The following is a 17,611-nucleotide window of genomic DNA, read 5'->3' on the forward strand; positions in this document are numbered from 1 at the left end:
GATCGTAAGTCCTTATTAATTATTCAGTGAGTGACAGGAGTTGACACCATGGTCTAAATTGATTCTTCTGTGGAATTGCACTTATTTACATCTGGCTTTAGGTTTCTGGAGTCCCACAAGCTATGCTACCCAGTTTTTCTGAGTTTTGCACAGATTTAGCAGTTTCTATCCCCACCACTCTATATTTGTCCTTTCCAAGTGCTACGGTATGAGTTTGACTGTCATTTTATAATCAGATCTGATGCAATTGTGCCAAACTGTCATTAAGGTGCAAAATCACAATGGGATGATCTCTTGCAGGCTCTGAAAGAGCTTTAGGATAGCTTGTAGGACTCACAATCACCTTGTTAATATCACGACAGACTCAAAAACACACTACCCTGCATGCATTACTATCCTTAAGTTAACTGGTCCTCTCATTGTGGCCATAACATGACTTGCCTTCTCCTATAGTTACCTCCCCATTCCTGTATATAGACGCTACTGTGCATGAATTCCATAAATAAATGTTCACTTTGCAAATGTAAGTTTGCAAATATGTGTTGTGCACACTCACATTACTGTTATGTGGGGGAAAGATACCCAGTCATCACATAGAAGAGGATTTTAACTTCCCCTCCCATTCAAAATTACAATTGATTGGACTACTTATATATATATACATATACTGTTTTCCACAATGACTACCTTCTACATTTTATTTGTGAATATTATTTTAACACCCCCCACCCCCAAAAAAAAAGATTAGAGGAGTGGGTAAATTATTTAAATTTACTTGGTTTAGTGCTCTGCATTATGGCTGTATTGTAAATGTAATTTGACATTAATTGGGAACTAAGTAAAGAAGAAAATTTTAATCAGTGACTTAAGGAACCATGTCCCCACTGTGCAAAATAAGACTGACAGTCCATCTAGGGTTTCTGGTGATATCATAAGCCACTCAAGTGAAGCTTCAGTCATTTATTCATGTCATTAAAACCCTGAGATGGAATTACAGCTGTATGAGGCTAAGAAGTTCTAGGATGTTTTCAGCATAAAACTTGGAAAAGGGCATTTTAAAAATGCCATGAAGATAAGTAGCTGTATCATTCTAAATTTCAGGATGGCTATACAGTGTTCACCAAAGGATTTTCTCACTGTCATGAAGTTTGTAATAATGACAGCCAAATGTACTACCACAGATTTTAAAATGGGTTTTCCTAGTTTACATGTTCCAAATACTAAACTTACTTGAAGGAGTTTTGACAGCTAAAGCCCAACACTTTCGTATATCCTTTTCTGCATTTTCTCTTTTTCTCTTCATTCCCAATCTCAGATGAAAAGAAACCCTCTAGTTCCTCCTGAGGGGAATCATGAAGACAGTATTAGACATTTTAAATTTATCCTGATATTCAGCTTTCACCACAATTCAGGGTTAGATTTGACATCCTTGTCTCACAGTTTATTTTTTAAACCTTCAGCTCATATCCCTCCTACCTTAAACTATACGGCAGATGAAGCAATGCTAGCATATGAAACAGACATTCCCTAGTCAAAGAGTTTGTTTCAGTGAACAGTGCACTTTACAGGGTACTCTTATAGGTGGTTCAATAGGAACGTCTACAGATTTCCAATGGAGTCCAGTTTAGTAAAGGAGAGTAAGGCTTTACTAAGGATTACTTTACTAAGGAGAGCAATGCCAGATTAACCAGGACATAGTGGCGCAGTTGCTCCAGGGCCCTGGGTTCAAGGAAGGCCTCAAGTCAACCCAGCAGGAGAAGGGGGCCCAGTTAAATTTGGGGCTGAGGCCAGTCAAATGGAGACAGTAAAGGCAAAAGTGTCAGAAATAGCCCTTTCCCTGGTCCCACGACGTAAGGGAGCATGGCCAACCAGCGCTGTGCAATGTCTCCTGTTTGCAGGTCCCTGTTGCAAAACCCAGGACTCTAAAATAGATGTGTTTTATATGTGCCCTGCTTGGCCACGCCTGGGGCATGGTGTGCTGGGTTCTGAGCTGTCCGCTCGGCCCGAGGGGTGTTTAGGGACAGCAAGATCAGACTCTGAGCCAGCATGCACGATGGCACACCCGGAGCCACCCAACTGAGAGAAGCACACCACAGTCTCACAATTTAGTTTGTTTGTCACATGTGGCCGTGTGAACAGGCACAGGAATCTGGCATTATGCACCACAGATCCTGATTCCAGGGCCAGTTCACACAGTAGCAAGACAGCCAGCCTCACCCTCTCCTAAGGTATTATTATCTTTGCTCAGTGCTTTCTCAGCCATGGGGCTGGGGGCACATCTCCTCCACCAGTGGGGAGATAGACAACATTTTGCACGACAGCAGTACCCATATGAGCAGAGTATCGGAGGGGTAGCCCTGTTAGTCTGGATCTGTAACAGCAACGAAGGGTCCTGTGGCACCTTATAGACTAACAGAAAAGTTTTGAGCATGAGCTTTCGTGAGCACAGACTCACTTCATCAGATGCCTAGGGCACAAGACATGCCCAAGGGCACAAGATTCAAAGGCCAGTAAAGCAAGAGCCAGTGGACAAGGGAGATTCAATTCCTGGGCTTGAAACTGTTCCATGTCTTATGTGCTATGACAGGGGTGAGCAAACTTTTTACATCGTGCCCTACTTTTTGCCCCTACAATTAGCCAGGGCCCCCCTCCCAGGCTGTGGGAAGACCACAGGAAGAGATAGGGGCGGGGGTGCTCAGGACAGAGGTGGGATGCTTGGGAAAGAGGTGCTGGGAGGCTCCAGGGGGTGCCCCAAAGGGGGAGGTGTGCTTGAGGGGAAGACCCCAGGAGGGTGCCAAGGAGGGACCTGGAGGGTCCCTTACCAAGCCGTGAACTTGCCAGCTGCCCCTGCTGCTTAACTCAGGGATTCTGCTCATTCTGCTTGGCCCAGCGGTGGTGGGGGTAGTATCCCCTTGGTAATAGCAACAGTGGAGGCTGCGTGGGAGAAAGCACCGGGTTGGCGAGGCAGCGGTGTCAAGGAGAGAGTCAATCACGCTGTACCACATCTCACAAGATATCATGCCCTTACTTTGCGCACCCCTGTGCTAGGAGGTGGCTCAATGGCCTGAGGACCAGAGTTTATGAGGGGCTCTAGGCTTTATGAGGGACTCTGTTCAGTGCATTCAGACAGGCTCTGGTGCAGGAGTATGAGTGGATGCACATTGGTGATCATACTTTGTTCACAAGTAGGTGCCCAATAAAAGAGCAGGTGCCAGAGTGACAGAGCTCCTTACAACTTCCTCATTGTCCTTTATTTGAAAAACAAACAAGCAAACAAATAAAACCCAGCAGCCCCTCAGTTTTGATTGGGCCAAGCATTTAGACCAGTTTCTTGTTAACAATAAACAGATGCAATGGGAGGATCCCTCTGCCAGGGCCGCAGACTACCTTAATCCATCTTTGAAGTAGAGTGTTTCACTATCAAAAGGAAACTGGAACTGCATTTATCTTACTGTCAAATAATCAGCTTTTCTAACCTGTCATCTAATACAATATAAGGTGTGAAGCAGGAATTACTGTACTACAGTAAAAAAAAAAGTTAAGGCCACACAAGCAAATTTAGCAAATGGATGGATGTGAATATATAACTGACTGCTAAGTATATGGTACAGGTGCCAGTCTGCAGAGGATCTCTGGTGCAGTCCCTGGTGTGTTAGCCAAAAGGACAACCACTGTGATATCGTGATAGAATCAGAGAAGATTAGCGTGAGAAGAGACCTCAGTCCAACCTCTGCTCAAAGCAAGATCAACCCCAACCAAATCATAGCAGCCAGGGCTTAGTCAAGCCTGACCTTAAAAAACTCTAAGGATAGAGATTCCACCACCCTCCCAGGTAACTTATTCCAGTGCTTCTCCATGCTCCAAGTGAAGTAGTTTTTCCTAATATCAAATCTAGATCTCCCCCATTCCAACTTGGGACCATTTCTTCTTGCTCTTTCATCTGCAGCCACTGAGTCCACCCTCTCTGGAACACGCCCTCAACACCCCCATCAGGTAGTTGAAGGCTGCTATCAAATCCCCCTCATTCTTGTCTTCTGTAATAACAGCAGCAAGTGTATTTTATATTACTGGGTTTGGAGAGATCTCTCCCAGTATGAAGCTTTATTTTACAGTAGGAGTTCAGACTCATCTTTTGGTAAAGATGTAAAACAGTGGTTCTGACTTTGCAAAGGCAGTCTTAAAGCACTGTGGGATCGCTTGAAATAAGGATTATAAATCCGCTATTATAATTAATTAGTTCCTCAGCTTTCACACAGAATGTATTTCTTTTCTGATATGGCTTCAATACGGTTGAAGATGATTCAGCCATGATGTATTATTCATAAGAGTATTCTTACTATTGTGGCAAGATTCAAGAAAACTGCGAGAGCTAAAAAGTGGAGAAGCTGCCTGCACTATCCAATCCATGAAACAAATTCATCTAAATTCTGCAAATGGAAAATAATTTTTAGAGGGCTGATTTCTACTGTGCCTTGGAGCCTGTAAAATATATTACCTGTATTTCTGATTCCTGTGAACCACAGTAAACATGTCCTTCAAACAAAACCGTCCTAGCAAAAATAAATATATGTAGTCGGTCTGCTTGCCATAAGCTCAGACATTGCCCATCTCTTCTGACCTCTCAATATTTGTTTTACTCTCTTTGTTTAGCTTTTGCTATTGCCATAATTACTTTTTTGCCTTATTTTATTTCACTTTCCATGTATATTTTTATGTCATGAAAGGTGCTGTTGGATCTTTTTACTCTATTTGTTTTTTGACACGTTTTCTCATTATTTTCCAAAACAAACAATTTAATATTAAATTAAATACTGGCTATGTCTACACGTGAAGCCAACATCGAAATAGTTTATTTCGATGTAGCAACATCGAAATAGGCTATTTCGATGAATAACGTCTACACATCCTCCAGGGCTGGCAACGTCGATGTTCAACTTCGACGTTGCGCGGCACCACATCGAAATAGGCGCTGCGAGGGAACGTCTACACGCCAAAGTAGCACACATCGAAATAAGGGTGCCAGGCACAGCTGCAGACAGGGTCACAGGGCGGACTCAACAGCAAGCTGCTCCCTTAAAGGGCCCCTCCCAGACACACTTGCACTAAACAACACAAGATACACAGAGCTGACAACTGGTTGCAGACCCTGTGCCTGCAGCATGGATCCCCAGCTGCCGCAGAAGCAGCCAGAAGCCCTGGGCTAAGGGCTGCTGCCCACGGTGACCATAGAGCCCCGCAGGGGCTGGAGAGAGAGCATCTCTCAACCCCCCAGCTGATGGCCGCCATGGAGGAGCCGGCAATTTCGACGTTGCGGGACGCGGATCGTCTACACGGTCCCTACTTCGACGTTCAACGTCGAAGTAGGGCGCTATTCCGATCCCCTCATGAGGTTAGCGACTTCGACGTCTCGCCGCCTAACGTCGAAGTTAACTTCGAAATAGCGCCCGACGCTTGTAGCCGCGACGGGCGCTATTTCGAAGTTAGTGCCGCTACTTCGAAGTAGCGTGCACGTGTAGACACAGCTACTGTGTGTTTTGACTTTTTGTAAACTTATAACTCTCTGTTAGAGTTATAAGGTTTGCATTTTTCACCATGTCATAGTCAGGCTTTTTCCAGTTTTGGTTTGTGATGAAAAATACGCAACCTTATTTATGAAGTATAAATAAGGCCTGAACGATTTGGTCAACAAGGTTTTGGTGAAGAGTTTTGTTTTTATTACAAAAATGAGTTCTTGTCTCCTTTAGAAGATTCTCAGGTAGTTGGAGGACAAGTGAAATCAGACAAGAAACAAAAGACTGAAAGCTAAGTCACTGAGAAAGGAAGAGATTTTAAATCAGATACTTTTAAAACGTTTTGCTTTATGATTGGTTTTGTTAAGATCTATTTAGTCCAGTGACTAACAAATGTTTTGGACAAAGCATTTATTTGTTAAAAGATTCAACAGCCTTTTCCTTTCAATTAAAATGTCAGGGCTCAAATAAACAGCTGAGACCGTCAACAGCAAAGGGAAAGAAAACCAGACTTGACATTCCTGAGATTTCTAAGGTAAAAAAAGGACTACACAAAACAAAGCACTTTAAAAAAAAACAATTATTCAGGCCTACTAAATAAATAAATAAATAAATCAAAGACAATCCTGGTTTTTAAAAGCCCTCTGCAGTTCATCCTAAAAGAGCAAGTTAAAGATTAATTGTGTTGTAATATTTAATTTCAGTGAGGGGAAAGGAGGCAGCTTGTTAGAGTTCAGGGAACCTGGGGTAGACAGAGATTAGTGATTGAGAAGATTCTTTCATTATTCTTCAGATTTTATCCTTTATATAAAATGGGCTAGCGCTAGACATTTCCTGATTTACAGTGCTAATACAAAGTGGTTTCCAGCTCTGTTCATAAGGTAATGTTGGAAAATGTACAAATATGCAAATATTAGCTCAAAGCAGTTTTATGTGAATGTAAAGAACTATAGTCACCCCATGGGACCCTATGTGTTTGCAGTGAAGACAAATCCATGACCAAAAAAAAGTGGGGGGCGGTCTTCAAAACAAAAATACACACTCACAAAATAATCCAGCAAAACCAGAAAAAATGCCAGATTGTCCAACACGGGTCTTTAAACTGGTAAGTGTTAGAGGCTGCCAAAATGTAAGAGGTGGCCAAAACATCTAATAATTCTGGTATAGTCTGAGCGCAGCTGTCAACATTAATAAACAATTCAATACAGGTCCTCCAGGCATTCTCCATACTTTGGCCTGATAGAAATCCAGATTGAATTATATCACAGAGTACATGCTGAACTTGGTAAGTCTGAAACTGGAATGCCCTAATTTGCTCTGCTCTTTTACTAAAATATTACATTAAGATGCTACAGAAAAGCCAGATACAATCTTTTCAAATCGAGTTTTTACCTAGATTAAATTTATCCCCTTTTGAGAGAACATAGGCATTGCTTAAGTTTTACCACTTGAACAGTGGGGGGCAAAGGACCACTTCTGATTGAGTTTCCTGACAAAATGTGAGCAAGCAAAGAATACCACATAAACAATTCTACAGTACATTGCTCCTGATGCTGAAAAATCAATAGAGAGCATTTCCAAAGGTGGTCCCATATTTAGAGAAAATGTTGTGCCTGCACCTGACTGCCTCACTCTGCACTTGGTATGTGCTTATCTGCCAGAAAGGGGAGCATCACAATACAGATAGAGGAGGTCAGAGAGAGAGAGAGTTTCCAAAGCTGGTCTACACAACGGAGCAAAGTGGATCCCAGATACGCAATTCTACCTATGCTATTAGTGTAGCTAGAAGCAACATATAAAGATTTGACTTTCTGCCCTAACATAGGGCAGGGCTCTTTGGGCTTGTGCCCATGTCCCTTATGCCACACAATAACGTGGAGTACCGGGGTTGATGGACGAGCCCAGAGAGCTCAATTTTGCTGCATTTTTCACATATACGGCAAAATCGAACTCTGAAAGCTTGACTGTGGCGCATTGAATGCTGGGTAAGTATAGACATACCCCAAGTTTTTTACCAAATCACTTTTCTATGACCTGTACAATGAAAAAAATTGGTATATAAATGTTACTGTTATGTTACTTATCAAAAACAGCAGAGGAGTGAAAGTGGGCAGGAAGAACCAATAGACAGAGACATGCTCAGAACCTATTTTAAAAGCTACTACTGTATTTGACTCAACAACTGTCCCTGTTTATCTTGAAGAACCTCCATGCAAAAGCAATAATAAATATATTAGCTATCAAATTCAGCTCTTTGTTCAATGCCTGAAGTATCATTTGAGAGTACATATTGTTTCCCAAATTACTTGGGCCATCTTCAGCTGTTGCTCTCAGAGGATTTTGATTCAAGGTGTTACTCTGAAAGCTTTACATTTGAAATGATCCATGCAGCCTCCATACAATGACTGATGCAGCACCTATTATTTCTCTAACACAGGAATTGGCATAATGGCTCAGATCTGTCTTCCAATTAATCAAGCATTCTGTCTCTGCAGTGGCCAGCATCAGCTGTTTCAGAGGAAGGTATGAAAAATACCACAGTAAATAGATGTGGGATACTCTGCCTCCACAAACCCGTGCTAACTCCTCATAATTAGAGACAAATTTGAGACCTGATACATGAGGTCTAATAACTGGTGCTGAACCAGAGAATTAGCCGACCCACAGGAGGTCAATAGTGTCCAGCAGCATTACCAACACTTCCATTGCTCGCTGGGCTCTTAGAAGACATTTTGGGGTAAATTACCACTAAATAACAGCACAGAACCCTGAGAACCAGGGCTGGTGGCTGTAAAGAAACTTTATGGGTTCATGATAAACTTGGCCATACCCACGATAAGTGGTCATCTGGCTAACTAAAATCATGTTGGACCACATATGCCACCAGACCAAGAGTGCCAGGCTACAGAGGTTCAATCTGCACTCTTATCATGTCCTTTCTTACTAGGGTAAGCAATCCCAACCTTTTCAATCTCTCTTCATACAAGAGATTGTCTACACCTTTACTCATTCTTGTTGCCCTTCTCAAAACTCTCTCAAATTCTGCTACATTCTTTTTCAGATGGGGTGCTAGTACTGCACCGTCTATGCCAGATGAGGCTGCAACATTAATCTACGTAATGGCATTATAATATTTTTCCTGTTATACTCCATTTGTTCCTTATGCAGCCTAACATCTTTCTCGTTTTTTTTTTTACCAGCGCTTCTCTCTGAGCAGAGATCTTCATGACTATACATAAGAATGGTTAGAGTCTTCTCCTGAGCTGATACACTTATTTAGAATCCTATAAGGTATCCGAGTAGTTGCATGTTTTCCTTCCCAAGAGAAATTATTTCTCATTCATACTATATGGCATTTTTAATCTAAGTTTATTTTGGTGACTTTATTTTCAAATTCACTGAAGTAGTTGAAAAGGGGGGTACAGTTAGCATTTTGAATTCCATTCTGATTTCATTCCAATTTTATAATCATGTGACTCTATTTCCTTTAGATAAATTACTCCTGAATTACACCAGTGTAAACTGGGGAAGAGTAAGGCTCCAGTTCCTCAGCTGGTGTAATATAGTTTTCTTTGTAACCTACCTGAGATCGCATTTTTCATCCTGTTGGAATAAACCACTGTGAGTCAAAAGCAAAATGTAACGGCCATTGAATTCTGATGTTCTGTATTGTAAATAGACCCTGATATTGCAGAATAACTGTGGCATGAGAGAAGGCTACAAATAGGATCATAGGACTGGAAGGAACCTCAGGAGGTCATCTAGTCCCATCCCCAGAAGTCATGACAGCATTAAGTATTAGACCATCTCTGACAGGTATTTGTGTAACTTGCTCTTAAAACTTGGGTGATAGAGATTCCACAGCCTCCCTAAGCAATTTATTTCAGGGCTTAACTACCCTGACAGGAAGGGTTTTTTTAAAATGTCCAACCTAAATTGCCTTTGTTGCAATTTAAACTTATCACTTCTTACCCTGTCCTCAAGAGTTAAGGAAAATGATTTCTCTCTCCCTCTTTTGTGTGCATATACCTTTTATGTATTTGAAAGCTATTATCATGCCCCCTTCTCAGTCTTCTCTTCTCCAAACTACACAAGCCCAAGTATTTCAATCTTCCCGTATAGGACATGTTTTCTAAACTTTCAATACTTTCCATGCTCTCCTCTGGACTTCTTCTGTTGTCCACATCATTCATGAAATGTCATGCTGAGGCAGTAGTTAGGAGGAATTATGGCTGTGGTGTCCTCACGGGTCTCTGGCTTCGTTGACGATGATAGACCACAGACCAGATAAGGCTCAAAAGTGCCAGGCCAGGTGTATTGTAAAGCAAAGTACAATAACAGTTGCCAGTAAAGTCTACTGAACCACTGTGCATATGTACTTCCCTCAATGTAATGACTCAGTCAGTGGGAAAGTTCCACTGCCCCCTAGGTCATGCAGAAACTGTCCCCCCCAAGACACCACTTTACATCCAGATACAAACAAACCACACCGCACGGCTGACATATCAGGCAGCCACCCTCTGAGGTTTTCAGGGTACCACCCATCACCTGTACCTCATGGCTTGGTTAGATCATCTCTGTCCATCATGCTGTCATTTTAGACACTTTCCTAAACCTGGGTCTGTATCTGTGATGAATTGTTACCAAGGTCTTTTTAATGAGCTAGTACATTGTGATTGCAAATTATGACTGGAACCAATTATTGTTCTGCACCTAGGCCAATTACCAATTATTGTTTTGCACTCTTGGCCCTGTTTGTGCCAAGTTCTGTTATCAGGGGCCTGCCTCTTGCTCACAATTTAGCTTTCTGTTAGCCATGTTTTGTCCATTGCTAGCATGGGCTTATGTCTTCATCTTACTAAAGAGGCATAAGCATTGCAGAGCGGAGCGGAAGAATTACTTTTTATGTCTTGCTGACAACCCTCTTGCTAATATATCCCAGAATGATGTTTGCTTTTTTTTGTTTTTGTTTTTTTTGCAATAGTGTCACACTGTTTACTCATAGTTAGCTTCTGATCTACCATGATCCGCAGAACCCCTTCCACAGTACTCCAGCCTAAGCAGGCATTTCCCATTTGCATGTGTTCAATTGACTATTGCTTCCTATGTGGAATACTTGCATCTATCTTTATTGAATTTCATCCAGTTTACTTCAGACCAATTCTTCAATTATGAATTTTAATCCTGTCCTTCAAAGCACTTGCAACCCCTCCCAGCTTGGTATTGTCCTCAAGCTTTATATATGTATTCTCTGCACCATTATCTAATCACTAATGAAGATATTGAACAGAACTTGACCCAAAACGGATCCCTGTGGGACCCTGCTCAATATGACCTTCCAGCTTGACTGGGAGCCTCTGAAAACTACTCTCTGGGAATGGTTTTCCATCCAGCTATGCACCCACCTTATATTAGCACCATCTAGATTGTATTTCCCTAGTTTGTTCATAAGGAGGTTACGTGAGGCTGTATGAAAAGCCTTACTTAAGTCAAGACTTTAGTGAAGTCTTGAAGTCACAAAGATTTTAGTGAAACAATGAGACAGTGAATATATGGAACGAGAAAGATGTTTTCACATTTTTTGGTTTTCAAACATATTGAATTTCAGGATCATTCATTTCAATAAAACATTTCTTCTCACATGTAAATTTTCTTGTAGTTCAGATGTTTTTAATTCTCAGACCCTCACCACCATCTGTAATTCAGTCTCTAGTTCTTAAAAAGTTGCAGACATATGTTTAAATACCCATCTCTTCTATCACACAGAAATTTGGATTGAAAAACAGATCTCTAAAATAATACCAACGTCAGATTACATTTCCAAGCAACCATGAGAGACCTGCATTTAAAATTCTACTGTGTTGGCTGCATTGGACTCTGTATTCTCATGTTCCTCAACTAACATCATATACGCCATCATGTACCAACAATGCCCAGATGCTTTGTATATTGGACAGACTTCAAACTCTCTTAGACAAAGAGTTAATGGGCACAAAACAGACATAAAAACACTCCTGAGCCACAAACCAGTCAGCCAGCATTTTAATGGAGTGGGCCATTCTATTAATGACTGGAAAGTTTTCCTCTTACTGAAGAGAAATTTTCACAACACTCTTGAAAGAGAGACTGCTGAACGCTCCTTTAGATTCAAATTCGACACATTAACACGTGGTTTGAACCAGGATGGGAATTTTCTGGGTCATTATAGGGGCTCTTTTGCATACTCGGCTTAATTTAATTCTTGACTCCTTGCTCCCCCTTCTGCCCCTCTACTCTCTGATTTGCTCACCTTGATAATTTTTTTCTGATTTGTCAACGTTGATTACTATTTTGGTTCTCTGTGCCTTAAATATTGAGTCTGTTCTGGTACGGCTATGGTCTGAAGAAGTAGGTCTGTCCCATGAAAGCTCATCACCTAATAAATGATTTTGTTAGTCTTTAAAGTGCTACTGGACTGCTTTTTTATTTTGATAGTATATAGATTAGCACGGCTTTCTCTCTGTTACTTTTTGAGGCCATGGAACACCAAACAATAATATTTTTACGTGGAACACCTACGCAAATTTTCTTCAAAAAATTGTTGTCAAACAAAAAAGGCAACACAAACAAACAAAACAACAGCAACATATACAACAAAAACAAAAAGGAAGTAATTTAATAAGGTATCATAGCAATGAAGAATGAACATGGTATCTAGTTTTAATAACAGAAAATATATACGTGTGCCACACGTCATTGCTAGTTGCTACGCCGTTGCAGCACACCTATGAGTTGTTCATGGAACACCAGTGTTCTGCGGAACATAGAACAGCGTGTCTTAAACTAGATGGCCCTGATTACTGTCTTATTAGAGCCAGGTGACACTGCAAGACACTGGTAAAAGTCTTGTCATGAAGACTAGAAAATACCCTACTTAATATCACTCACCCTATCCAAAAGGGATCTGCCACAATGTGCGCAATTCAGGCAACCCAACTCCAGCGTCATTGCTTTCACGACTCTATACCAAGATTCTGTTGACTCATGCATTAGTAAATCTCTTGATGCTGAAGAAGCACTCGGTAAGGTTGACTAGGATTTCCTCTTCTCTGGCTTGGAGAAATATGGATTCATTATTTACTTTGCGTTTTGGCTAAACCTATGGACAGGATCCAAGGCACCCATCAGAGCAAATAGCTGCTTCTCAAATATATTTGCCCAAGCTGTGCCATGTGCCATGGATGCTTTCTTCTTGTGTGTACTTTATATTGCCTGAGTCCTTGCCTATGGTGCTACATGCTCACCTACGCACACAACTGAAATCAAAATCCATCCAGGTGAATGCAAAATATCTGGTAAGATTGCCCCCCCCAATTTCTTTACGAGTATTCAGATCAATGACAGGATTCAAAACTAAATGGGACAAATTTGATATGCTCCCAATTTTGAGGATGGGGTGGGCCAGATCCAGCCTGCCAAGCCTTTGGATCCGGCCCCAGCCTGCCTTATCAGGACCCTCAGGTAGGCTCCCTGCCTGCTGCAACCCCAGGTCACTCAAAGCCACTGGCTGCTCCATGTGCTTTTCTGAGCTGTGCACCCAGGACGGGGGGTACTTCATGTGCTGCCCCTGCCCCCAGCACATGATGGCCCTGGGGCTGCAGCAGGCAGGGAGTTTGCCTGAGGGTCCCATGGGGCTGCTAGCTGGGCACCACCAAGTTGATAAGCACCTCTTGGACAGAGCCTGCACCTGACACACCACCCCCATGCCAACTCCCTGCCCCACGTCACCACCCAAATCCTCTGTACACCCCTTTCGCCAGGTCACAACTCCCTCTCGGACCTGTGCCTCTTCCCCAGGTCAGAAGCCCCTACTTCATTGATACCCTCTCCTGAACCCTTCCCCCAAACTCCGCGCCAGGTCACAATGCCCACCTCAAACCCCCACACCTCTCATGCCCTGCACCTCTCCTGCATCCCAAACCCTTACCCCAAGCTCCCTTTTGCACCCAACTTCCATGCCAGACCCCTCGCCCACTCTGTGGTTAAGTGTGGCCCTTGACTACTCACCATAATCTTGGAGTGCCCCCCATCAAAAATTATTGCCCACCCCTTTTCTCCAAGAAGGTTTAAATATATTTATATCTGATTCCAAAGACCTAATAACTACATTCCAAAGACCTGACAACTAAAGCAGATATCCGGGAATTATAATACCTGTAAAACTTGACCTAATAATCAGTAACTTCCAGTTCATATATTTACTGGGGGAAGAAAAGGGCAAATACCAGTCCATTTAGGGACCCATTTCTGGTCTCTGCAGACCCTGTTTCCTGCTTAGCTGGAGAATCTCTCCTGTCTTGCTCACTTAGTGCACAAGCCAGTGCTATGAGGAGTCACGGCCTTGGTGGCCTCCCATACAGGTGCCAAACTGCAATACCATTATGACTGTCTGTCCCTCTGTCTGAACAGCATGAGAGGGTCAAATATCAAACAAGCTCTTGCAAAAGACTGTTTCTGTTCTGTACCGTTAATCTGTTGGGCTCCTTTTTCCTGCTTCTTTTCCAAAAAAATAGCATGGAATGGCTGTTGCATTGCTCTCACATGTGGCTTGTTGGTCAAGGAGTATAGGTAGTGGGTTAGAGGTGAGGCAGTTCTGTCTTTAAATCCTTGCACACCCCTGGTTTGTTGCTGTTAACTTACTCATTTTGTCTTTTTTTTCCCACAAAAAAAAGTCATGTGGAAAGGAGACACCCCAGTCATGTGAAAGTGGTTTGTTGCATAGCAGTAGGATTTTCATTTCAGATGCCCAAATCCCAGTGTTCAATCTTGACAAGCTCCTGTAAAGCCTGGCATTTGTCCTGGATGTTACAAATTCAGGGCTACTTTTGCCTGTGGCTTCTTTTTCTCCAAACAACACACAGAATGATGGTCAGAGTAGGGTCTGAATATGCTTTACTGTTTTGAGGGGGAACAGCTCACTTCTGCTTCCTCCCAGAGGGGTGCAATTTCAGGTCGTGGAGGGCAGAGCTCTGCCCTCCTTCATCTCTCTCTTTCTTTGGATGGTTGTGATGTCCTGGATGGTTTATCTGTGGCAGACTCTCAGGAGTTTTAGAAGTCTTTCCAAAAGACAACCCTATTTCAGGAAGGGTGCTTATCAAAATTAGTTTCCCTGGAGGAAACTCTCAGGCTTATCCCACTTCTGAAATAGGGATGTAACATCCTGTTTAATTGGGCCCTTTTAAATTGTCACTGGAGCACCTCATGGGGTGCCCTGAGTGGCTCTGAGAGCTGCAGGAGCAGGGAGGGAATTGTGGCATGGTGTGCTCTGGGAAATGCTGAGAGCTGGCTGCCCCCAACCCCACTTCTTCTGCCCAACCCCCTTCCGCTTCAGGATCCTGGAGCAGGTCCATCCCCCAAACACACGTTGCATACAGGCCAGGCAAATCTGTTGGCAACCCTGGTGCCACCCAAAAGCTGTCTTTGTTCAAAGAGGCAATTCATATATTAGATCGGGGTCAGCAACCCCCAGCACAGGTGCCAAGAACGGCGCGTGAGCCAATTTTCATTGGAAAGCAAGGTGGGAGCTCAGCCCTGCCCCCTTCAGCTGGGAGCTTGCTCAAAGCCATGCCGCCTGCAGATTAACAAAAGACCAGCTAATGCTACCAGCCACCACCTAAATGGTAAAGCTCTGCATCTTCATTTATGTATTAATGAAGCTGTTGTAAGTTGGCCTATTAGTGACTTTAAAAAGTATCACGGGAACTTGGAACATACAGAGGTCAAAAGGTCAAATTTTGTCTGTGTCCAAAAGGTTGCTGACTCTTGTATTGGATCATATCTAGCTCTCCTCACGTAGACAAAACTCTCATTGAGTCAAACTCTTCATTTTTACACTCATGTAAATCTGGAGAATCGTTATTTGTTTTCCATTTAGTATTCTGCCACATTTACATCACTGCTCCAGAAATTTTTTGGTGTTGAATAAACAGTGAGTAGAAGGAGGAGAATAAGGCTTTTGCCTTCTCCTAAAATTACTTCCCAGTACAACTGAAGTTTTTAAACCAGCTAGTTAAACTTCTCTTTATGATCAAAATTGTCAAAAGATATATACAATTCTACAGCACAACATAAATTTAACCACGTCACCTATTCTGCTTTAAATTCATCCCTACCCAGTGGAGTGATAATCTGACACATTTATTGAAAATCTTTCTTAGATATTAAATGGGCGAGACTGACTTTATTTTATAAAGGCACAAATGTTACATATTGTTCAAGTGAAACGTATACAAAATACAAGCCAGGGGTTGGCAACCTGTGGCTCCACAGCTGCATGCGGCTCTTCAAGGAGTCATTTGCAGCTCCGGATGTTGTTGCCACTGACTCCTTTTGTGGCTCCCTGCCCTGGCACCGCTGAAGTAATGGAACTAAATTTTATTGGTTTAATGGCCGGCAGGGCAGCGGGAGGGATTCGGCCATTAAGCCAATGAAATTTAGTTCCATGATTTCGGCACAGCAGGGAAGGGAGCTGCCTGTGTTGTAGGTGGGGGAAGTGAGCAGGAGAGCTGGGGGTAAGGGCTGCTGAGTCTGCTCCTGCTGAGCCAAGCAGCTCCACTGAGGAGGAGGAAGAGGCAGGGGGAGGCCTCCTGGGAAGCGAGCACAGGTTCCCTCCCTGCAGGGCCGGCACCTCCCCCTGGGCAGCACGGCGCCTCCCAGCTCCTCCTTGCTTCACAGCCACAGCCCCTCCCCATTTCTGCTGGAAGCCACTGGAGCCTGGAGCCACATCCTGTGGTGCAATCTCAGCTCCCCCAGGACCCAACCCAGCTCCTCGCCCATCCCCAGAAACCGGTGAGTCTGGCACCAGCACTACTGGGTGGCGAGTGGCTGGGAAAGTTGCAGGCCCTTTCTGGCCTGAGAAGTTGTGGAGAGGAGAGTTGGGAGACCCAGAGCACGTGTGGGAAGAGAGAAGCATGTGAGTAAGAGCCAGGTTCAGTGGGCAGGTTGGGGCAGGGTTCAGGCTGAGAGGAGCTAAGCCTGGAGATGGAGGGATGGGTTTGGGGGATGAGGTGGGTAAAGCTTGGAGATTGTAGGGGACTGTGGAAGTTTGATGCCAACATTGCTCCTCCTACTAAAGAGCCTATCTCCTATTCCTTGTCCTCATTTTCTCTCCAATCCAGGGGTGAAAGTAACAAACTTTCTAACCGGTATAGAATCATTGTGTGTGCACTGTTCTTAAGATGGGGTTACAAAAATATGGCTTGAGGTTATTCATTAAGGACTGTCTCATATTCACAATGCATTGCAGCTCTCAAAGTATTGATTTTGTGACTCAGTTTGAAAAAATGGCTCTTCTCGCTGTTTTGGTTGCAGACCCCTGATATAGGGTATCTGATATTGTACACCCTGACATTCTTCTAAGTTTAATTTGGTATCCCCCTTCCCACACACATACCAGGAATAAATTAATCTTCAGCAAGACCCACCTTTAGAATGCTCAGTCCAGCTCTGCTGCCTGGCTTTTCTTTCCTCCTGCTATGTCCATCTGGCTAGCATTTCTTTTTTCAAAATACTACAGGACCATTCTTTTCTAAGTCTGCATGAAGAAGCTGTAAACACCCTTTAAGATATGTGTTTCAAGGATATAACTTGTCCCTTCATGTCAGCAGCCCTAAAATCTCAAGTGGTACTTCAGAAGTCATAAATGGCATGTGACAGAAGTAAGCCAGGGATATTATAGTCTCACATATCTAGCCAAAGGCTGTCAGATTTAGGAGATCTGACTATTTTCTCCATTTTTTTTCTCCCAAAGGGATTCACCTTTACCTAATCTGAGAGAGCATGCCTGATGGTCTTAGTTGTTTACTATTTAGCTTTCTGAGAACACTTAAAGCCAAATTTTCTGTTGATGTTACTTCAGATAGGATTCTAAGCATGAACTTCAATAAGAAAAGAAGCAGACCCTTAAAGGGCAGTGTGGATCATTATTTGAAGGCATATCACGTGCAAAGCCAAAGGTTAGCCCAATCAACATATGTTCTTCAAATCTTCATTCCAAGATCTCTGATTTCCTCACTGACTATTCTGGGCCATATGACAAATAGTTACCAAATAGTGCAATATCG

Source organism: Carettochelys insculpta, chromosome 12 (assembly GCF_033958435.1).
Source record: "Carettochelys insculpta isolate YL-2023 chromosome 12, ASM3395843v1, whole genome shotgun sequence".
Taxonomy (NCBI): domain Eukaryota; kingdom Metazoa; phylum Chordata; order Testudines; family Carettochelyidae; genus Carettochelys; species Carettochelys insculpta.